Consider the following 22345-nt stretch of genomic DNA (forward strand, 5'->3'; position numbering starts at 1 on the left):
TCCACAACTTTAGGTCCGCTTCTGTTGGAGGACGAATAAATTGCGCAGCGCCTGATGTCCTAAACAGCCCTAAATAGATGGACTGCCATGAAGCCAGGAAAGAGATGACCTAGCCTTAAATGTCATTTTGGTTTGAGGGACGATGGAGAGAACTGTGCATTTACACGGAGGACAAATTGAGGGTTGTTGCTCGTGGGCCTATATATGGCGGTCTATAGTGGAGCTCGGCGCATGTATGTCTAAATGTAATGAATAATATTCTGAAATCGCTTCTCTTTCTAAGCGGTATTTTCGATGATAACGTCTGGATCATGACAACGATCATATCTACCACTTTTTATTTTTCATACCTTCTACTACTGGCATTATACATAAAATCAGTCTTCTTCGCAGTCTCCGGGTTCCCGTGTGTGGTACCTTGATTTTCACGGCCCCACCAGATTCACGCATTTTCTAATTATATCTCATAAGCTCTGCTCCCCTGAAACTTATTCATAATTTCTCTTGTCGCACCTGTAGTGATCCTTTACAAGCATTTTTTTGCAATATATCTGTGTTTTATGTGCATGTCGGTTTGTCACACGTGGAAAGCCACAGCGTGCTATGCGGAGTTTGCTTCCATATGTAATGTCGTTTAACCTATTGCAATGGTCAGAAAAAAACGTGCTTTATTGCTAAACTGATGGCCTCTTTCAAGCTGTAAAAGCTGAAAAACGATCCGAAACATAACAGCATTTCAAGCACACGGATCACCCTCTTACATGAGGGAGACATTTATATGAACATGACTTACACGTATTTTTCGTTCACAAATAATAACACCAGAGAAAAAACAAGAAATAAACAAATAAAAAGCAGACAAGATAACGACGGTATTGTATGTAAACATCAAGAAACAGCTTGAGGTTTGTTCCTGTGCCTCGCTGGTGGGGTTTTACGCCGAGTTTGTAAGGAGTGCTGCTAGAAGGTTTTGCTCCTTAGTTAAACAAACAGAGGCGTCGTGCTAAAGAAGATCCGCAGTGTTAACACTGTGGCATGTAGTGTAAGAGCAGCGAAAGGACCACGCTAGCACCCGATAACCTCATTTCAGTTGCGCAACCGCCAAACTGATTTCATGCCTTTATTTTTTGGACATATCACCGTCTACGTCTGCTCATCACATATACTGCTGCAACCGCTAGCTAATTGTGGGAGCGATACGAAATCTGTGACTTCCCCCGAGAAACTTACAACGTTCCGTAAAGCATAATGATATGGTTTAAAAAGAGCACAACGCTGGCAAAATTGTAAAACCTTGGTATTTATGGAAAGAAAGATAAAACAAATCTTAATAATTGCTGGAATAAAACCGATGTTATACATATGCAACATTTCCACATTGCACTAGTGTGTGCATTATTTTACTCTATGGCATTTTTTTTCTTGCGTGTGCGCACGCATGTGTGCGTCGTGCCGGATAACGTGAATCCGTAGGCAGGTGAAGGGGCGTTCTGAATTTTTACGCATCTTTTTTGCATGGTTCACATGTATACTCCGCTCATTGCATTTTGAATGCGATTCACACAACTTAAAGCCCACACATTCATAAGCCGTGTTTCACGCTTGTGTTCAACTCGCCCCACCTCCCCCCCCCCCCTACACCCCTTCTCAAACTTTCAAACTTTGTAATAAAATCTCTATAGGCGATGAAAAATTTGTTCGTATAGCTCAAATTCTTTGTTTTCTTACATTTATGTTCTTCATAGTATGTCTATTCTACTGTATGAAGCCAATATAAAGCAGCTTGAGATATTTCTTGCTGTTAGTTTATATTCTAGGTAGTCGATAAATTTCCGAGCGTTGGACTCGTTATCCCTTATACGCCGGCAAAGAGGCGGGAAAAACTGAGGCAGACACGGAAGAAAGACACAACTTGCTGCCTTCAGGTGAACATATAGTTGGAAAAGGCAGTGGGGAGTTCCAGCCTGTCTCCGTTCTTCATCCATCATTTGGCGAATCCAAGCCGGCTGCCAGAAACAGTGCTGCAACGTGGCTGAGTGATTGAGCACGAAGAAAACGATTTGAGCAAGGTGAGTTCCCACTGAAGTTTCCTCGCAGCTGACATCCCTTTCGGTCCTGTTATGTTGTCGTTATTACGAGGCTGTATCATTGAAGTTAGATAGTACGCAAGATAACTGCTCTGGACAGATACAAAGGAAAAGAGGCAAACTTTTGCATTAGAAGCAATTCTTCTAATGTGCATAGAGGGCGTTTTCATAACCTATTTATTATTGTGAAGTTTATATTACTGTTATTTACGAAGTGGTGCACCTGTAAATGTTTCATTTTTTTCTTTTTTTAAACATCCTTCGTTGCACCTTATGTACGACGCGTACATTAACTACTTCCAAGTAAACTACAGTGTTTTATTGAGGATAAAATACAGCTTTTATTTTTCGCCCATTTGCAGGATTTCTATCTTTTTTTTTAAGTATGTAGGACACTCGTGGCGCGCATCATGGAATTGCTACATATTCGCGAACGTTTTTGTGAATCTTGATAACAATATCTTGACGCTTTTTGTCGCAAAACAAACTGTATCCCAAGGCCTTCTCGTGAATGCCTGCAACGGCTTTTGTCGCATCGCGCCAGCCTTTTCTTCTCTATTTTTGCACCTCCATACAGCCCACCACAATTTAGAAACTAGGTAAACTTCTGAGACGTAGACCTGGCTCTATGCTGTTTTTTTTTTCCTTCTGCTATCACTCTAATATCTTCAAAATCTCGGCACATTTTACGACTCTACAATGTTCTCGTGCATACCGCCGAGAAAAAAGCCTGTTGTCATCGTTCCTTTCCTGGGCAGTTTCTTTACCTCCTTACAACGTCATTGAGCCTTTACCATCAGTCACTTTACCCTACTCCTTTTTTTTTAATGAGCTTACCTCCACGCGGTCAACGTTTTCTCCTTCTCGTGCTTATTTTTTCTTTATTTTTTGTTTTTAGTGTAAAGGTGCCCACGAATAGTTCTGTATCTGCTTTAAAATTTAAGTTCGTATACCTATTTAGTGCTAACAGACTTGCATGATAGCCCAAATTGTATAAGAACGAAGTTATCAGCTTAACTTCAATGCCTATCCCTAGGGACAGTTGGTAGAGACCCAATGAATACATTATACTTGCGAAAATGCGCTACAGAAAGTCAGACGACCACGGTAACGCTCTGTGACTTTAAAGCGACAAAACGTCATTGACTATAACCTTTTTCTCTTACTTCCTGAGAGGAATGATAGTTGATCGGAATTACGCCATAAATTTTTAATTGCGCACTAGCGTATACTTTTCATTTCAAACAATATTGTGTTCAAGTATTCTTAGCCAGTCTGCGTCAGAAAAGCAACACAAACAGCCCTGGACCACTGCATGGCTCTCGTACGGGAAGGTGTACCACGACCTTTTTGTTTTTTATTTAGTGGCAATGATAGAACCTTTCTGTGGCTTTACTCCTCACGCTACTGAAGTGGGCATGTTTGAGTATGGACATATGTGCATCTTGAGGAACCACGTCCTGTAAGTAAAATGCGTCCTACAAACCAGTAATGCCGATTCAAAGCTTCATGGCTCTTTCATCATAGACATCGAGACAATATTGGGAAGGTGGCTCTGAATCGTGTTTTCCTGCATTCGGAGAAAAACAATCTGGTAGCATTAACCGTTTGTTGGGTACATTGCACACATTGCACGCGCACGGCCTTCACAAAATGATTGACTGGAGAAACTGAGGGGAAAGGAGAGGAGAATCAAACTACGCCGCTTCCATGATGGACGGGGGCGACTTTTGAGGATCAGACCGAACGGGTCGCGAAACGTTGTAGCTAACTAAACGTGAGCCAGGCGTCATTTACCATCTAAAACTATTTTACCCAGCCAGACAGACCTCCTTGAATGATATTTACATTTATGCTTGAGGAAGGACTCGGTAACGCTTAGCTCTGCAACTAAACTCGACCCACAATATTTAGTGCTATCATATGCACATGTAATTTTACGCAAGACTGTCGCAATGGCTGTGAGCACTTGGTAATGTCACGCTGCAATACTCGCTGTATGTTAAAATAACTAGGCTGTGAAGAACTGTGAGTATGCCGAATGGAAGATTCGAAATTATTTAAGTAAAGCTGGGATGGAAGAATGAGTTTTGTAGCCGCCCATTGAATAGTGAAGGCAGCAGTAAATTTATATTTGCAGAGACTGGCGTACATCGTTGGTTTTCGATAACGCTGTTGGCTTAGTAGGTTGAACGCTCGAAGAGTAGGGGCTATTAAAGTACGGATCGTTCGACACGGTCTTCGCAGGGCGGCTGCCATAGTGGTTATTATAACAAAACAAAAGAGTTGATGTGTTGTTTCGGTGCGTGAGGTGAATTCATTTTTACAGCTATTCAAAATGACAACCTTAACATTTTCCAGCAAAAGCTTCTTTTCGCGAGGCATGCGCGCAAAAAAAAAGTACACGAGAATTCTGCCATCATAAAGCAGTTTCGGCTTCAGGGGCTCCTGTAATAAATTCCAGAGTGGCTTACGTGCTTAATGTTATTTTACTCATCGTTATATTGTATGAAACGTCCCATGTGCATCGTTCTTTGTGCCAGCATGACCAATATTAGAGCCCCAGGGTACCCACGGAGTTCATACGAGGGCAACATGATCGTCTGTCTAAGAAAGAAAATAACTGTGCTCATGGTGAACATTCCACTCTGTAATCACATGATAATAGCAAAAATTCATGGCCAGGGATTTTTTGTTCCTTCCTAATCTTTTTTTTGTTGTTCTTCTTTCATCTGGAGTCACGGCTGGCGTGGTGTCTTACATTTTCATCATCTTGATACGTTTTCTTGCATACTCCACACAGCGAGGTAATATTGCTAAAGATCAGTGTTTTACTCTAAAAATATTACAAGGAGCTCTCTATCTCGTCGGCTTCCAGACAGAATCTAAATTAATACCAACTGTTCACCTTAGCATGATGTGAAGATAACATTGTGGCTCTACAAACAGTTCAAATAAATGCGTTGATATATTTTAACGATTAGGAGCCTTCCCGAGAGCAATTATGCGAATGTTGCGTTTAGCATAAAAAGTTGCCTCGGGTAATCAGTCGCATTTCTTGCACTTCATCGTCCCTGAATGACGTATAAACGTTAAGCTTTCTTTTTACGATACTTGGTGCATCAGCGTGATTACCTTGCCGGCTTCTGTAGATCATCTGGAAGCAGAAACGACAACGTTGAACTCCGCTTTATTGCACATGTCCTGCTAGAAAATACAGCGAAGATATTATCGCATGCTACCGGTAAACAAGATGAGCATGGCATATAAATGGGTTCAATTGTGTGCTTAAGATAGAGTGGCACATTAGTGAGTGCTTCTTCTTGTGTATAATGCAGTCAATAAGGCTAACTCGTTTGTTTCAAACACGCATAAAATATTAGAATAGATATGGATTAGACAAGGGCCGTATTGAATGTCGCAATGTCGCTGACACCGTAAACAAACTAATGGTGTTTGTAGTACGTATTTGCACAGGGAACGCTAACACACACCGTCATGTTTCCAGACATAGCCGACCCTCGCCGTTATGTGTCCGTAAAGCACGGCACCATCAGGTCCACATTACTGCTAACAAAGACGCAACAAGAAAGCAGCATTAGGGACTTGATATGGCTGTATGCACTTTCACGAGAAAGTGTTTGGACAGGCTCACGTATGGCAGTCAATTTGCGTTGGCTGCTTCGTATGTTTGGCGGCTTGTGTGGTGTCCATGTCCTAGTGTACAGGCAAAGCATACGTTCAATGGGGTTTTATATAAGTTTCTCCTTACTATAAGTAAGCTGATAATACCATATTATCTACCATATTGATAATACCATATGTCTACCATATTGAAGCAGGTACTAATAAGTCCATCGCCACATTATGCAAGTCAGTTTGTCTAATTTCCCTTTGTTGTGTGTTCTGTTATCGCAGACGGGCTTTTGTGTATACTAGACGCGCCCATAAAAGCATACCCAAATTACTGCGCGCCTGACCATGTTCATGTCTAGATGATTCATAAATGAAAAAAAGTGTGCCTGCTTTTGTGACACTGTTCATTTGCGTACAGTATGCTTGTGTGTGTGCATGTGTTCCTGCCACTCTATTCCCTGATAATGAATGGTCGATTGCTAATGATAAATTCTGCAGACAAGTAAAGCTGGCCGACAGCAACTTATTTTTTTTTCTGGGGCACTGGTACAGAATATCACTCGGCAGAAAAAAAATATGAGCTCGATTGCTGCTGAAAAACTTTCGCTCCAGTTGATTGCTGCAGAGTGTACACTGTATTAAGTTTTTTGGTGTACCTACTTTCCTATAAAGTATTCAAAAAATTTTTCTTCGAAAGGTTCATTAGTATGGGAAAGCGTGCCACTCCGCAAGCTTTCACAGGATACCATGAACAAAAGATTTTAGTGCTAGTAACTGGCTAGAACGTATCATTAAAGTATCATTTTTCAGAAAGAAGACGCCACGATGAAGAATGCAAGCTCCATGTTGAACGAGAGTGAATTCAGAACAGAAGCAAGTTTTAGAGCAGAAATACAACACTACGTGGAGAATATTAAAATGGCCGCACAGCTCAGTCAAGGTCTGTTCTGAGAGTCATACGTAAGAAAGCGGTGCACAGAACTGGAGCTTGACACATTCTCGAGCTTGAAGTCGTAAAGTCGTAAAGTGTTACACTGGCATAAGAAAATAACGAGCTTGGAAGTGAGCAATCACTCAAATGCCAACTACAGCAGTTTTTTGACCATGTCAGGGTAATGGTGGTTTTGTGTTTCTGAGACAGTCTAGTGACGCGCCCGATAGCTGAAATGCTCAGCAAGTTCGATAATAATTTTTAATAAGTAAAAACGCGCAATACCGAAACCGAAACCCAAACGAGCGCGCAGTCTACGTTTGACATAACGTTTGGTAGGAACCTAGAACCGGAAGTCGAACAAGGCATGCTCGTCCTGCCGGCGTGATGTATAAAAAATGACCGCAGTTTCCCGAGCGGGAACACTGGTTAGCATGCGGAGCATATATGTTGAACTGTGATAAATGTGGTTTGTAATTTGCGACATGTGTGTGTGTATGGCGCTTGCAGCAAGCGTTGGGCGTGGCGTACTGCTTGGCTCGCCATGCCGCTATCGCGGCGCGCTCGCGCTCGCAGGCGGCATCGAGATCGGCCTCGCGGCCTCGACGCTTGCACGCGGCTTCACCGTCCGGATTCTCTTGCCGATGCTTACGCCTCGCAGCGGCTTCGCGTTCTCGAAGCTGGGAATCTTCCGCTCGAAGTTGACGTATCGCAGCTGCTTCGCGTGGGGGATCCTCAGCTCGACGCTGACGTCTCGCAGCTGCTTCACGTTCTCGGAGCTGGGGATATTCCGCTCGACGCAGACGTTTGCGTTCCGCATCGCGAGCTCTTCTTAGCGCGGCCTTGTCCACGGAAGAAGTGTCTTCGGAATTGCTTGCGGTTCCGCCAACACATTGGATGACGCTATTGGAAGGGATGTCAGTAAGTGTGTTTGCGGATTCGTTAGCATACGTTTTCACCAGCGCCGTCGGACGTGGAGCAACCGCACAAACCAACCGACAAAGGGCGACGCGCCCCGACACTCGGTTATTTATAGCAAGCGCTGGCCCCGGCCCGCGCATGCGCGCGTTAGCATACAGCTGGCGCACGTAAAACTAAAGGTCGTGCGGCACGCGGAGGGGAGAAGCGAGCGCAGCGCACGCTGTGTTGAGAGGAGGAGGGGAGGCTGCGGACGGTGACGGCGCATGACTAGCCCCTATTATAACATGCTCCGCATGTAAAACTGTGAATGCCGGCCCGAGCAGACGCTCGGAGTTTTGCTCAGAGCAAAGGTGAACGCACCGAGGGTCAACCAATATTTGCGAGATTGACAGTGTATCAGAGCTGTCCAACAATGGTGACTCTGACGCAAATTATGCTGTTTTAGGGGCGAAGCTCCTTATGTCATGGGTCGTGAGCCCACGTTGTATGTATTAGGTAGGTAGCTACTTCTCGTTTAATCCTTAGAATGTCTGCTGAATGGTGGTACTTGTATTTGATGAATATATGGTGAAAAGATGTGAAATGGTGGTACAAGGAGTGTTCAAAAGATGGACGGACGAACGGATGGATGGATGTACAGATGTACAAACAGGTATATAGACAGACAGAAAGAGAGACAGATGGGCGCACGGATGGACACACTGACGAAGGCACTCACGCACAAACGGACGCACACATAGACTTGCGGACGGACTGACTGACCGATGCAAGGACGGACAGACAGACAGACAGGGAGACAGACAGGGAGACAGACGCACAAACGGACGGACAGACTGACAGCCAGACAGATGCACGGACGAACGGATGGACGTATGGACAGTTAGACAGACAAACAGCCTGAGGCACAGACGGATGCACAGACAGACAGACGGACTGACTGACGGACGCACGAACGTACGCATGGACATACGGACGCTGGCCAGACGCTGGCCAAACGTGGTCCTGATAGGACTCCGGCGAGTAGTGACAAACACACTGCGTCTTTTTTTGCCCCGCCGCGGTGGTCTAGTGGCAAAGGTACTCGGCTGCTGACGCGCAGGTCGCGGGTTCGAAACCCGGCTGCGGCGGCTGCATTTTCGATGGAGGCGGAAATGTTGTAGGCCCGTGTGCTCAGATTTGGGTGCACGTTAAATAACCCCAGGTGGTCGAAATTTCCGGAGCCCTCCACTACGGCGTCTCTTATAATCAAATGGTGGTTTTGAGACGTTAAACCCCACATATCACTGCGTCTTTTGTAAATGGTTTCATGCAGTCCACACAGCAACGCCAACTACCAGCCTTCGCACACTCATCCACAGGAAAGAGAAAATCGAGTGCCAAACCAGCGAAACGCCGGCCAAACACCATGGAGGAAGGAAGAACACCGCTGAACATCGCCGCCATCGCCTTGTGGCCAGCACAGTAAACGCTGCAACGGCCAAAGTTAGCGATGCCAACGGCTGCGTAACTTCCGTTCACATGCCAAACGTGACGACACACAGACAGTGTTGCCAATAATTCTTGCAAGCCAGGTGAGCCATCTCGAGGCAATCTTTAAAATTCATTTGCAAACAATCAAAGCATTTGTCAGGCCTGTAATTTGGCATAAATGACGGTAATGTCCAAAGGAACGTACTCAGTGAATTTCACTGAGATTTTATATTATGTTTATGTGGTTATATATATATATATATATATATATATATATATATATATATATATATATATATATATATATATATATATATATATATATATATATTATGGTGTGAAAAAAGGCAGAGAGGTTAACCAGGAAGCAAGTATCTGATTTGCTACGCTGCACTGGGAAAGAGGGAATGGGAGACAGAAAAGTAAGGGAAACGGGATGAGAGAGGGAAATAGAGCGGGAGGGAAGGGCAAACACACACGCTAGAACGTAACAATTGTTCGACGAGGCGGGTCAATCGCAGAAACTCCAGTAGGGCTTTCGTCGTTTTTCGGTGTGAAGCTCGATCTTCCCGGCAATCCAAAATTAATTTTTCGGAAAGCGTCCGGTCGTCGAGGCGTGCAAAAACTGCAGACATGAACTGTCTCAGACAGTTGTACTGAGGGCACTGACTCAAAGTATGTATGATGGTTGCGTCGGCGCCTCACTCGTCACACGCAGCACTGTTTGCCCTATCCGATGCGGCAAGCAAAGGTGTTCGTGTAAGACACCCGAAGTCACATGCGACCGAGAATGGTTGTCTCAGATCTGGATAACCCAGATAGAATGGAAAGTCGGAGGTATGAATCCAGACAGTGAAGACGGGTGTGTTAGAAATCTGGGCGTGTTCCATGGATGGAGATCTGGCAACATCTTGCGCGACTCTATTATTCTTTGCTGCTGCGTTGCTTCTTGACAGTGGAATGGAATCCATCATGCCATTTTCGTAGGCGTTCTTCGCTGCATAGGCAGCATGCTCGTTATTGATGATTCCGCAGTGGCCAGATAATCATTGAAAAGTTACATCATGTTCTTTCTAGAGTAATTGTTGGTACAACTGTCTTCTTTCCAGCAACAATTGGTCGTGAGATCCACGACTTAGCGCAGTTCGAATACAATACAGAGCTGGTTTCGTATCGGTGAAAATTCACCATTTTAGAGGTGCTTCTTGATCAATCCTGCATAGTGCACAGCGGAGTGCTGCGAGTTCTGCTGCTGTCGATGTTGTTTTGTGAGACGTTCGAAATCGGATGGTTAGGGCTTTTTCTGGGAAAATCACAGCTCCTGCAGATCCCCTAACATTTGTCGAACCATCCATATAAAGTTTAGCGTGGTGATTGTGTCCTTCGTGCAGCATAAGTAGAGTCAGCTGCTTCAAAGCTGGTGTCGACATATCTGCCTTTTTGCGAGTTCCTGGCACTGTCAAGCACAAGTTCGGACGGTCTAAACACCAAGGGGGTGTCAGGATACGTTCCGGAGGTGTGTGGCCGGCTGTAAGGCACTCACGCGTAACTCAATACTCTCTTACAGAAGGAGGCTCTTGGTCGGTCTTCTGGAAGCGAAGCGAGGTGGTGGGTAGAGGCGCGGGCATGGTGCCTAATATGCGCTCGAAGCTCCTCTAGACTTATGTGCACTGAGGCCGGATGAGCTTTGGCGATTGCGATGGTCTCCGCTGTGGATGTGCAGTGTGGTAGTTCAAGACAAACTCTGTGATCCTGACCCGGGGCGTTTTTGATTGAACTCAAGCTGCTTTTGCAGGTGTTTGTCAAAACAGGCAAGCTGGCCGCAGGTACCACAGGAACGTCTTGTATAGCTGCTTCATTGCGTGCACTGACGTGCCCCGCTTTTTTCCGCTTAGGAAGTAGAAAAATTGGGAGATGGTTGTTAGGCAAATGACGAGACGCACTGATTCCTGCAAGGGCGAAGTGGTGTCTAAATAGAAATAAAAAAGTGCACCTAAATTTTAACAAACTTACAAAACAAATGTATTGAAGGCGCTCGATTAGAACGTGTTCAATTTGCAGACAATAGAACGCATGACGGCAAAACTCCACCTGTTTTTTTTATTTCATAAGAGGAGAGTGGTGGGATGCATGAGGTGACAAAAGGAGAAATTGTGAACGCATTTATAAACTGTGAGTTCTCGGTTTTGCAGTAAAGTGATGAAAAAAGTACAACATTGGTCGCGAGCAAATTGGTCGAAGCAAACGGCTCCATAAACTACACTGATATTGTTCCTCTGAGAAGTGAAGGTATTTTGCAATGGCTCAGGGAATTCAAAAAAAAACATGGTGAGTTGTCTTCCGGGCATGTGCTGCACATGACCTGGGTTTTAAGCAAACGTGTTGGTTGCAAGATATTGAAGTTCGCATGAACATGTTCCTATTGTGTTTATTCTAGAGAGGTCCACCGCAGTAAAACCTAAGGGAAGTTCGCATATTTTGTTCCGTGTCTTGCCACTGCCAATTTGCTCTAGAAATAGATGTAGTAATTTAAGAATTGTTGCACATTTATGTCCCAAAGTCATCAGATGATCAAGAGGAGTGCTGTAGTAGAGTTCCAGAAATTTCGATCGTCTGGCGTTTTTTATCGTGCACTGACACTGCAATGTACATGGGCCTCCAGCATTCCGCATCTATGAGCACGAGATCTCCGCGGGTAGGATTGAACGCGTAAGCTTCAGTTAAGCAGCAGAGCACCACAAGCTACACAGGACCGCGACGTACAAGGCGAACCTACTTATGCAACCATATTTAGCGCACTCTTTTTTTTTATTACGCGATCGCCTTTTGTTTGCACTTCTGTAGAGATAGTTACCTTGAAGGACGTAGCTTGACTCTGAGGTATGATAGATAAACAAAAAAGGTCATCAAACTTTCACTACCTTTTCATCAGAGCAATACGATATTTGGTATTATTGATATAGCCTGGGCATTTTCCATGAATGAGGAACATTCACGTAAACTTCCGATTCACTACAGATGCGCGGGCTCCTCCTGCGCACACTTTTTGCACTGTGCAAAGGGTGGAGTCTCTCTGCGGCTGCTATCCGTCACTGAAGCTGACGCCTACTATACCAAGGGTTTTCAGACTGTCATGAATCAACCGAAAGCATTTGTAAACGACCAAATGAGTGGTAAATAACGTCATAACCAATAACATACATGAAGGCATCATAATAAAAGCCCGCAACGTCGGTGCCTCATTAGCCATGTCTTCCACGTGGGCGGTCAACCTATACTCGGCGACAACTTTTCTTGGCATTGGAGCGAAGGCTACAGAGCCAAATCGCGGGTGCCCTACCACCAGTGAATGTAGTTCCACAACAGCGCCCGTATTCTCACCGTGAAATATTCAAGTTTCCCTTTTATTTTGTACGTGGAGCTCTTTGAGACAGGACACAGCTCCCATCATTAAGATAGTCGTATTTACTTTATTTTATTCGTTGTGACTGCGTGTTTTTGAACGAGCGAGAAAGTCCCACCTTTTTACGTGCACCTCAAATGCTAAACGGTGTCTGCGTCTACATGAAACGCTGATGTTGCGCACCCGTCACTTTCCATAGCGTTACGTGACGCGCACCAAAACGGACTACTTCGCGTAGTTCTACATGTGCAGATAGCTCCGCCTCCGTGGCTTTCCCTTCAGTGCCAAGAGAAGTTGTCGCCGAGTATCGTTCGCTGTAGCGATCATAGATGCACCCATCAAATAAGCCCATGAGTGAAGTAAGTAATCCTATTCATATTCACAATCGAAAAATGTCTGTAATCTATTCATCTGTGGTTGTGAAAAAAATGAAGAACAATTCGAGATGTGTGTACGCTGTGAACGCTGATATGTGTGTACGCGTGTATGACTTGCTCTATCTTTCCTTTTTTTTCCCTCGCTTCTTTTTCTTTCCTTGTCCCTCCCGTAGAGTAAGGTAGCAAGTGCTTCCTATTACTTCGTTGATTCACGGCAGACATAGAGTCGAACAAATTGTCATGCTTGAATGCTTGCTAACATCAGGGATTGCGATAGCGGGCACGTAAACATTGAACGTGTCATAAACGGAAGAGCATTCTTCGAAACACGTTCCCATTTTCCGGAACAGACAGACATGTGACCGTAATTTGTTTCGCAAATATTGGAAATACCTTGTGTAGTGAAGGGAGAGAGCAGGGGCATAGCGAATATAGGGGAGAGCGCATGGTTTAAATTGACTACGCCATTACTGTGTTGTATTATACCCATACAGAACTGCACGCGTGAACATGCATAAAGCACCTCGGTTTGTAAGTTTATTTCTTGCGTTGTATTAAATGCGAAGCATTTCTTAGCGAACTTCGGCGACATTCACCGTATCTATCTATCTATCTATCTATCTATCTATCTATCTATCTATCTATCTATCTATCTATCTATCTATCTATCTATCTATCTATCTGTCTGTCTGTCTGTCTGTCTAGCCACTTACGTTTGGATGCTCTCGAGGTCACTCCCTTAACTTGGCGTGAACCAAAATTAGCATGGGAGGGTAAGATGGTTTGACGAATATGACGCGCTGGTCAAGGCATGAATAATGTCACAACCCCGCCACGTACGTCGTCGAACACTTCCGGTCAGACAGTGGCACATACCCACGGGCGGGTATGTGCCGCTGGTAAGCGGGTATGTGCCACAAGTGATTGACACTTAGTACCGACGCAGGAACGACGAGAACACAGATGGGCAATTTTAACGCGCGAGCGTTAAGCAATACCCGACAACGGTAGCGTCGACCCAACAAAGGCATAGAATAAATGTCAGTGTTAAGAAAAACCTGACATAGGCAGCGTTGGCCACCCGACGAATGCCAATAATAAATTTCAGGGTCCCAGCAAGAATCGAACCCAAGCATTCTACGTGGCAGTCAAGCATGCTACCATAGAGCTGCGCCAGGTCTCGGAACTACTTTTCAAATAGACGCTAATCTTCGTGAAACATTAATAGTGGTTGCAGTGCTGCCTACCCAATTTTTTAAACATTACATATGTACTCTTTTCATACAGCTATCACGTCGAGTTAACGTCAATCGTAGTGAGGTGCCATGTGCTGAAATTGATTTAAGTAGCAGTGTCAACGGCCAGCATTTTCGCGAGCATCAGCGCTTCATATCAACATACTAGCTTCTGGTGTTGCTAAAACACATTTCCAGCTGACATCGTTGTGCAAGTGGAAAACTGGTTATATAAACATCTACAACTATTCAACATATGTCTCTGCGTGCAACATTTGTACATATATTTGGCGTCATTTCATGACGTGTCGCTCAAAAAAAAAACACACACACAACACGGTCAACTTCCCTCCGCGTGCTTCGCATAAAGTTGATTCCCAGGTATGTGGGATCTGTCGAATTTTTCTTGACCTGCTCGAGAGGTACAATCCTCTAACATCTGGTTCTGCATCATATACATAAAAAAAGATAAGGATTCCCCCCACCCTCTCCTCCCGTTCGCACGGAAAACATTTCTGGTTATTTTAGTGAAACAGGGTATTATTCGATAAGGCAATTTGGTCAACTTGAAGCTGCGGTTAAAATTCAAAAGTAGGTTAGGATGACTACACACAACGAAATCGTTTTTAAAAAGCTCCTAATGAATTGCTTTCGGAAACTAAACTTTTAAGATGAGGTTTTGTGTGATCGTTGCGTTTGTCAATCTAGACCGCTGGTGATAATTGGAGTAAACGAATTCAACGTTTCAGATTACGCATCTAATTTCAGACGTTCAATCAGTAAGAAATGGTTACTTGGATACTGCTAGTCATTAAAGTTATAGCTGCGCTTAACAACGATGCTGTACACGAGCTCTTCTAAAAGGCCAACTCCGGTGATATGTCCAGGTCAATGGATCTGAATAAAATTCGCTGAGTACGTTCCTTTGCACATTTCCGCCACTTATGCCAAATTGCAGGTTTTAGAGATGCGCTGATGGTTCGCAATTGAATTTTCAATATTACCTCGTAAAGCTCGCCTCGCTTGCCAGAATTATTGGCAACATTGTGTGACGTCACGTTTGGCATGTCACGGAAGTAACGCAGCCGATGACATCGCTACTTTGGCCGCTACATCGTTTGTTGTGCTGGCCGCAAGGCGAAAGCGGTGGTGTTTTGCACGGTTATAACACGTGAAAGCTTTCTTCCTTCCTCTGTGATGATTGGTCAGCACTTTGCTGGTCTGGCTTTCACAATTTTCATATTCTGCGCCAGCGGGAACACTATACGGCCTCCGGTTCTTACCAAATAGTACGCCATTCACAGACAGGGCGCCAAGTTAGATTTTGGTTGTGGTATTGCACGCTTTTGCTCATTAAAAATTACTTTAAAATTTACTGAGCATCTCGGCTATTGGGCTCAAGACAAGAGTGTCTTAGGGACATAAAAAGACCATTACCTTGACATGGTAGAAAAATCGCCGGAGTTGGCCTTTCAAGACACAGGGAAGACTATCTTTTTCGATAACTGCTTGAGTGTTGGCGTCTTTTTCGCTGATATGAGTATCTTATGGTTTCACTTGTGATGCAGTATCATTTATACTGTGTTGTAAAATTCAATGTTGGCATTGCGCGACTCATAGCCGCTTATGACAAGCGCTAATATCCCAACTGAAACACACAGAATACCAAAAGCAATATTTAAACAAAAGAAAAAAAGTGACGTCAGTTGCGTTACCATCATCAAGTTCCGCAATTCAGGTCCAACTCTCCTTTTTAAATATGTGGTTGCGTGAAATTTTCAGTATATCTCAATATATGGCGAATAGAATGATGATGTATCTTTACATTTGTTAGTTTGTGCTTCGATAATTCTTACACAAGTAGCCAAGCGGAATGGTTCGTTCATAGTTCAGCAGAAGCTGCGAGCTTCAGGGAGATTATTCAATATCTATATTTCTTCTTGCTTAGTTAAGCGAGTATGTTTTTCTAATTAAGTACGATAAACTTATGTCATATATTCAGTCTTGAGTGTGTATTTCGCACACCTACACCTTTATCTACTCTCATCTACTATAAATAATACTAGGTTTGGGCGCAAAGGCAAAAATACAAGCGCACCACTGATGAATTGCTCTTGCAAAAGCTACAAGCTATAAAGTTTATTGATATATTTATTATGGACGACAATGGCGATTGAGCGCAGTGCTAGCCATGAAAATAAGTGCCTGCATTTTTAAAAGAATGGTGTAATACCAAGTTTTAGCGGACCATGCCATCACTTTTCTCTGCAGCTCCAGAAAGCACGCCTCACCATCCTTTTAAAATGTATACGTTCACATGTACGCGTTGTTTTAAAATATAGACACACCTTTGAAATTCAGACGTGACCTAAAATATAGGCCTTGTTTTGAAATTTGTGCTTGTATTATCATCTTAATTTTGACGCCCACTCACTGTCGTCAAGAACCTTACATTGATGGGCCAAGCTATAGCGCAGCAAAGCATGCCACTGCCTTCGACGTCGGCCGCTGCTATCTGGACAATTACTTCTTTCAGTGAGCACACAATGCCCGCCATCCGTCACCTCGTTTCGAGAAGACAAAAGACCTTTCACAAGCTCCGCTGATGTCACACCGTGTTGATGCAATGCAGCCGCTTTGTTTGGCGCAACGAGTGCGGAAAGTCTGCTGGCGTAAGCCCTCTTTGTTTCTATATTCTGCACGCGCCACCTCAGTGTGTTGAAGTATTACGCCAACCGCTAGCAAAATGCCATTGTTCGAGGTTTCAAATGAAAGTCTATTAATCATGCAGGAGCATACAGAGTGAGGATAAGAGTTCACATATGACTGTTTAAAAATAGCTTTTTATATCGACAAATAGAGGAGTTTGTCAATAGTGCACGTGCTTTTAAAGAGTTAATCACTCTAATGTTTATAACTGCCTAGAATGCGCTTTGTCTCGTTGTTGCTATTAGACAATCGCCTTAGGTGAAATTAACAATGTGTGGCGGCGCCACGTGTCAGGGTGGGTTTAAGAAACGCATACAGTTTGCTATCCTCCTGTCGAAAAAAGAATGACACAAGTAACAAAATATTGGCTCCGTATCTGCATGTTACACTGCAAATATCGTCGAAAGATGGTAGTCTTGCGTATGGAGAGATTGAAAAAAACCTTTCTTTGATGTTCTGTGCAAGAAAATCAATGAATATTATTCTAGAGACGCTGCAGAGTGCCTAGAGCATGCAGCGGAGGTGAATGAGCTCATCAAGTCGCGTCACACGTCAGACATGAGCGCTAACTGGTAGTTATCTTGAAAAACGAAGCGCGCGGTGTGCGCGCCTATCTCGGAGTCGATAAGGTGTAGAACGCAACGCGACGGGTAGGTGCCACCACCGTGTCGTCTTAGCAAAGTGTAGAAAGCACTTGCGTTTGCGTGCAAGCGTTGCACCGTCATCGCAGCGTGATAAGCGCTATGGTTGTTAGAATCGCTTATGTATGCTTTTTCTAGTAAAAAGAAACATGCAGCAGAATATTGACGTGTTGTTATGGTGTCTCATATATGTGCAATAATTGATTTTTAATTGACAATCGCACAAGTATGAACGCTAAATCTTGAGCAATATTGCTGGGCGCTGCGGATGGGATCGGCTGTTTGGAGTATCGTGCAGCTAAATGTATTGATAAGGGCAGACAAACAGACAAATGTACAGACAGAGAGACAGACTAAAGTTTTTGCGTCGAAGCTCCCCAGGACAGAATATCGTTTTTAAAACGCTAAGGGGGACGACTTTGAATACATCATGGCGGTGAGCGCAATAGAGGTGAAAATAAAAGACTTCATATATTGTGGTAGTGTCCATTCGCACCAGTAATCTGTCAAACAAAGTGCACTGCCTCCTACAATTTGTAATTTTTTGTGCGCTAATGCTGAAATACAATGTTATGTCCTGATTTAGTTTTAAGGAGACGCAAGACTATCGTCTTTCGACTACATTTGCAGTGTAACATGCAGATACGGAGCCATTTGTTTTATATTAGCACCGTCCTCGCTGTATGCTCCGCGCATGACACAAATGTAGACAACACAGGGGAATAAAAAAAGACGCTTTGCCAAAGCGCTCGAAAACTGCATCAAAATGCTCGTAAAAATGTCATCTTGCGCTGGTGCCACGAACCAATGTGCCTAGGTATAAATAGAGCTGCCAAAAAAAACGTCAATACACTGATATAGCTGGATGGCTACGTACGTTACAAAGGTGAAATCGATAGGCATCTGCTACTAGTCCGCCATAAAGCTTGTCGTGGCTTATTGAAGAACGGCTGCTGTTTCTCCTTCAGAACCATTACTATATTGATTTCTCATTCTTCATTGATATAAAGAGAGACCTGTGTCCGAGTTAGGCATACGGCTTGGCCTGGCTGTGGCCCAAGCACTACGAGCCAGATCGACATGACTGTGTATATTGGAGTGTGTTGTGCATAACGACGCCTTACCACACCGATAAACTGCATTTTAACTCCTACAGGACAGCTTATGACCCGCAGGAAATTCGGCCCTCACGTTAGAGTACAGGTGTCAGTTTCATCGAAGTGGAACCAATGGTGCCTGCGCTGATGTGTGTATCATAAGCTAGTTTCACTAGCGTATTCCTACAGGTTCGATAAACACGGTTCTATCGCTTGCCGACTTATAGTGGTACGTATGAATCGTTTGAAACCTTCATGTGGGAGCGAATAGGCAGCAACCAATACTGATGTTAGACAACTAGCAAGACTACAACAGGTGCTTAACAAGTACCAACTCAACTTTTGCTGTAATACATTTATTTACGATCTGTGCAGTAAGGTTGGTTGGTGAGGGTCAATGCAGCGCGTTTGTCTGCGTTTATCAGATTGTGCGCTGTGTGGTGTGTGCCTTCAGATTACCAACTATCAAGCTAGAGATAGTCAACCAAAATGGAAAGGCAGGGAGGTTCACCAAACGAAGCTTGGTTGCCTCCCTACGCAAGGGGGGCAAGGGCATATAATAAATAACACAGAGAAAACGATGAAAAATAAAGCTCGCGTGATATTTAGGCAAGACTACATTTCATAAAATGAATAATCATGTTCTTTTTTATGCTTTTTGAAACCAAAACAGCAAGCAATAAGATGATCTGTGGGCCTGCTCTGCTAATATGAATCGTGTGAGTGGAGACTACACAGAAGCAGCATTATTTACCTCAGTAATGTATTCATAAGTGTTAAATGTGTTTTATTCTTGCAGATTATGGTGATTTCAATCTTGTGGTGGTATTATTTTACTGAAAAAGTGCAGAAAAATCTAAAATGCAAATTTACATTACGCGCGCAGGGCACACTGTTCGATCATGACGCCCTACAGGTGGCGTAATCGCAAAAGCTACCATTGCTCCCCCTTTGCTTTGCTGGAAAGACGACACACTGCCCCATTCCAGTACATCATACACTCGATTTACCCGCGTAATCTGCAGCACGATCTCTCAATTAGATTTTGCTGCTGTGGTATCTACATCCCAAAAAGCACCTGTCTTACGGCCCTTAGACAAAAGGGTAGTTCATGAGACATTTTTGCTAGTATCATTTCGTCAGAATTTCATTATCTTAATTGTTTGTCGCTCATTGTGATTGCACACATTTTATGCCGCTCCTATAATTTTAACACCCTATACGTTTTAACACCCTGTAAGCCGCTGATACCAAAAGCGCAAACAACGTTCCCGGCACCGACGAAGGTCTAGGAATATTGCTGCCGAATCTGGACCATCGTAAAATACAACGAACCTAGTCATATTTTATGTACAAACCACAAGCAATGATTACTACAGATTCGGTTTGTTTTTATTTGCTGTTATGAAATCAAAGTTGAATGCGACGCGCGTCAAAATACAACAAACGTTCTGCAAAGAGGTCGCAAACATGCGAAATTGAGTGTTTTTTTTTCACATTCAAACTATGCGTTTTAAACGCAACGTCCGACAATTAAATCAAATATTTGTTGCGCGCATAACTCTAAAGCCATTCGGCGTTTCAGTGCTCATCAATATTCCACAAGAATACGTAGTACCACACAACAGGTGTGCTATATTCATGCAACGAGAACATGGCATTACCGATGATGGCCAATGCGTGTCGAAAATGAAAACAGCTTATGTCTTGTCCCAAATCCTTGAACGTCCTATACTTACTGTTTCTTTGTTTAGTACTTGCTTCATTTTGACCCTAATGGTCCATTTTCAGTGTTCGTTAAAAGAAATGGAAGAATTGCGCTTCAAAAAGGGAAAAAGAAGAGTGGTTCGTACAGTGTGGCCAATCCCCCTTGTGGGTATGAGCCAAGATCTTCTAGGCGACAAGACAAGACAAGAGTGGTTCAACGACTCTTCTCTTTGTTGCTGTCTTGCCCTAAGCTTTCTATAAATGTTCTCTCTTGCTGTCTCGCTTGGCTGATTTCGCGACGCGTGGTTTTATGCACGTCTACTGTGTTTTCAGTCCGCTTTTGGCTGTATTAAATGTCCTTTCTCTTTTCAGTGTGATGGTGTTGTAACTGTGCACTTGAAGTTGAATGCGCGCCTCGGAGCTTACATACGAGGCCTCGTCCAAACGCGTCGAGTGTCGCCTATGCGACAAGTAAGTTCACAGTTGTCGTGCCATCTACTCTGACTAACGTAAAATTTAGAGGAAGGCGAAGCGAATAGAAATGTGGCTCGCTTTGTGCTTGGCGAGTGAGGACATTCAATTCTGACGCCCTACATAAGATGATATTTGACGAATGTTTACGGGAATCTTGAATGCGAAGATCATTCCCATCGTGCGTGAGCCTCGGCGTTTGAACAACACAGTGGGGCACAGCTACGTCTCCTTGTTATTTCTGTTTGAGCTATTGTCAGCTACGCTTAATTCACAATCACGCCTGAATCCTCAACATCGATTTGGAGAATTTAATTACTTTATTCAACAAACCTCTTGCCGGCGCCGGTATTGTAACAAAAAATTATATTTGGGTAATTATCATCCTTATCTTAAAGCAACACTTCAAGTGTTACGCAAAACATTTTGGTGAAGGAAGTAGCATGCATTGTAGCTCAGCTCACTGCTACTGAAATATGCTGCACCACTTCCATGTCCCTGACAGTTATTCCAAAGGCAATGGTTCATAAATTGACAAGATTGTTCGGTGAGCCCACAAACATATTATGAACTCACATAGCCTAGGTAAGTTCCGTTTATGACACAGGATCCTACATTGTAGAAAACTCTTTGCAATTTCTTGTGCAGTAAAATTAACCACTTTTTCTTTTGCAAGTTTGCAAGATGTAGTTCTCTTGTAAGTATGTACCTCTGCTCTGTGTTGAATAGTTACTTTTTATTTTTCTAACTATAAAAAAACAGTTGTTTGTATATAGTTATAGTTTTATCGACCGCCTGATACGTATAGCAGTGCATGGGAGTCATTTTAACAAGCGCATATCACAAATCTATACCCTTCCCGGCAATCATTACATAGATGACAAATCTCACCAACAGATTCTAGTTGAAGGTAACGAAGCACAAATTCACTAGTTCAAACATAGTTTTAAAATACGCGGAACCAAAAAATAGACGGGTGATTCGGTATACGAAGCTTAAGTACACTTTTCTTTCGTTCGAATTTATGCACTTACCTAACGATTTCGAAGCTTGCGAACTTTAGGATATACAACTTTTGGCCGATTTTGCAAACACGCAGCGGAATTTGCGCTAATATGCGACTGGCTAGACAGAGGTGTAGCCAAAAATTTTCATCAGAAAAGGGGGCAGGGGGAGGGTCGAATCAGGTTTGATGTGTATCCTTGTGTGTGTTTCTTGTACCAATATACACACCTGAAAGACTGAAAAAATTAGAGGGGCACGATCCCTTATCCACTTATACTCTGTTCTTACTGCACTTGTGAGGCAAGACTTCCACTGGAAAGAAATGCCTCAAAACATTGATATGAAAGTTTCCTTTAAAGTGCTTATTTTTTTGCTGGCAACGCATATACCACGTTTGAAACTGGGTTGGAACTGCTTTCGTTAAAATAGCTGCAAGAAGGTTTACCCCGCCGATACCTTTTGCTGCGTAGTTCTTTGTCGGTCATGATGGGCATGATGGGCAGCTTTCAAAGAGAGACCTTGCTCAACAATACATGACATTTTTGTTACACTTTATGCAGATTCAGCGCGTATAGTTGACAGCGTCGTAGATACGTGAAGTCACTCGGGTAGATAGTAAAAAAATAAAGAATAGTCCAGGCCGGCTGCAATTTTT

General features: G+C 43.5%; 2 long non-coding RNA genes across 5 annotated transcripts in view; both read left to right on the forward strand.

Moving 5' to 3' along the window:
• Positions 1-22345, forward strand: part of LOC142813929 (uncharacterized) — a 288010-nt gene that overhangs the window by 4100 nt on the left and 261565 nt on the right. The window lies entirely within an intron of this gene.
• Positions 1823-20686, forward strand: LOC142813930 (uncharacterized). The gene is made up of 3 exons (XR_012894744.1): positions 1823-2069; positions 16597-16732; positions 20587-20686. It is a non-coding gene; the product is annotated as an uncharacterized LOC142813930 (long non-coding RNA).

The sequence above is a fragment of the Rhipicephalus microplus genome, chromosome 4, assembly GCF_043290135.1.
Source record: "Rhipicephalus microplus isolate Deutch F79 chromosome 4, USDA_Rmic, whole genome shotgun sequence".
Lineage (NCBI taxonomy): Eukaryota > Metazoa > Arthropoda > Arachnida > Ixodida > Ixodidae > Rhipicephalus > Rhipicephalus microplus.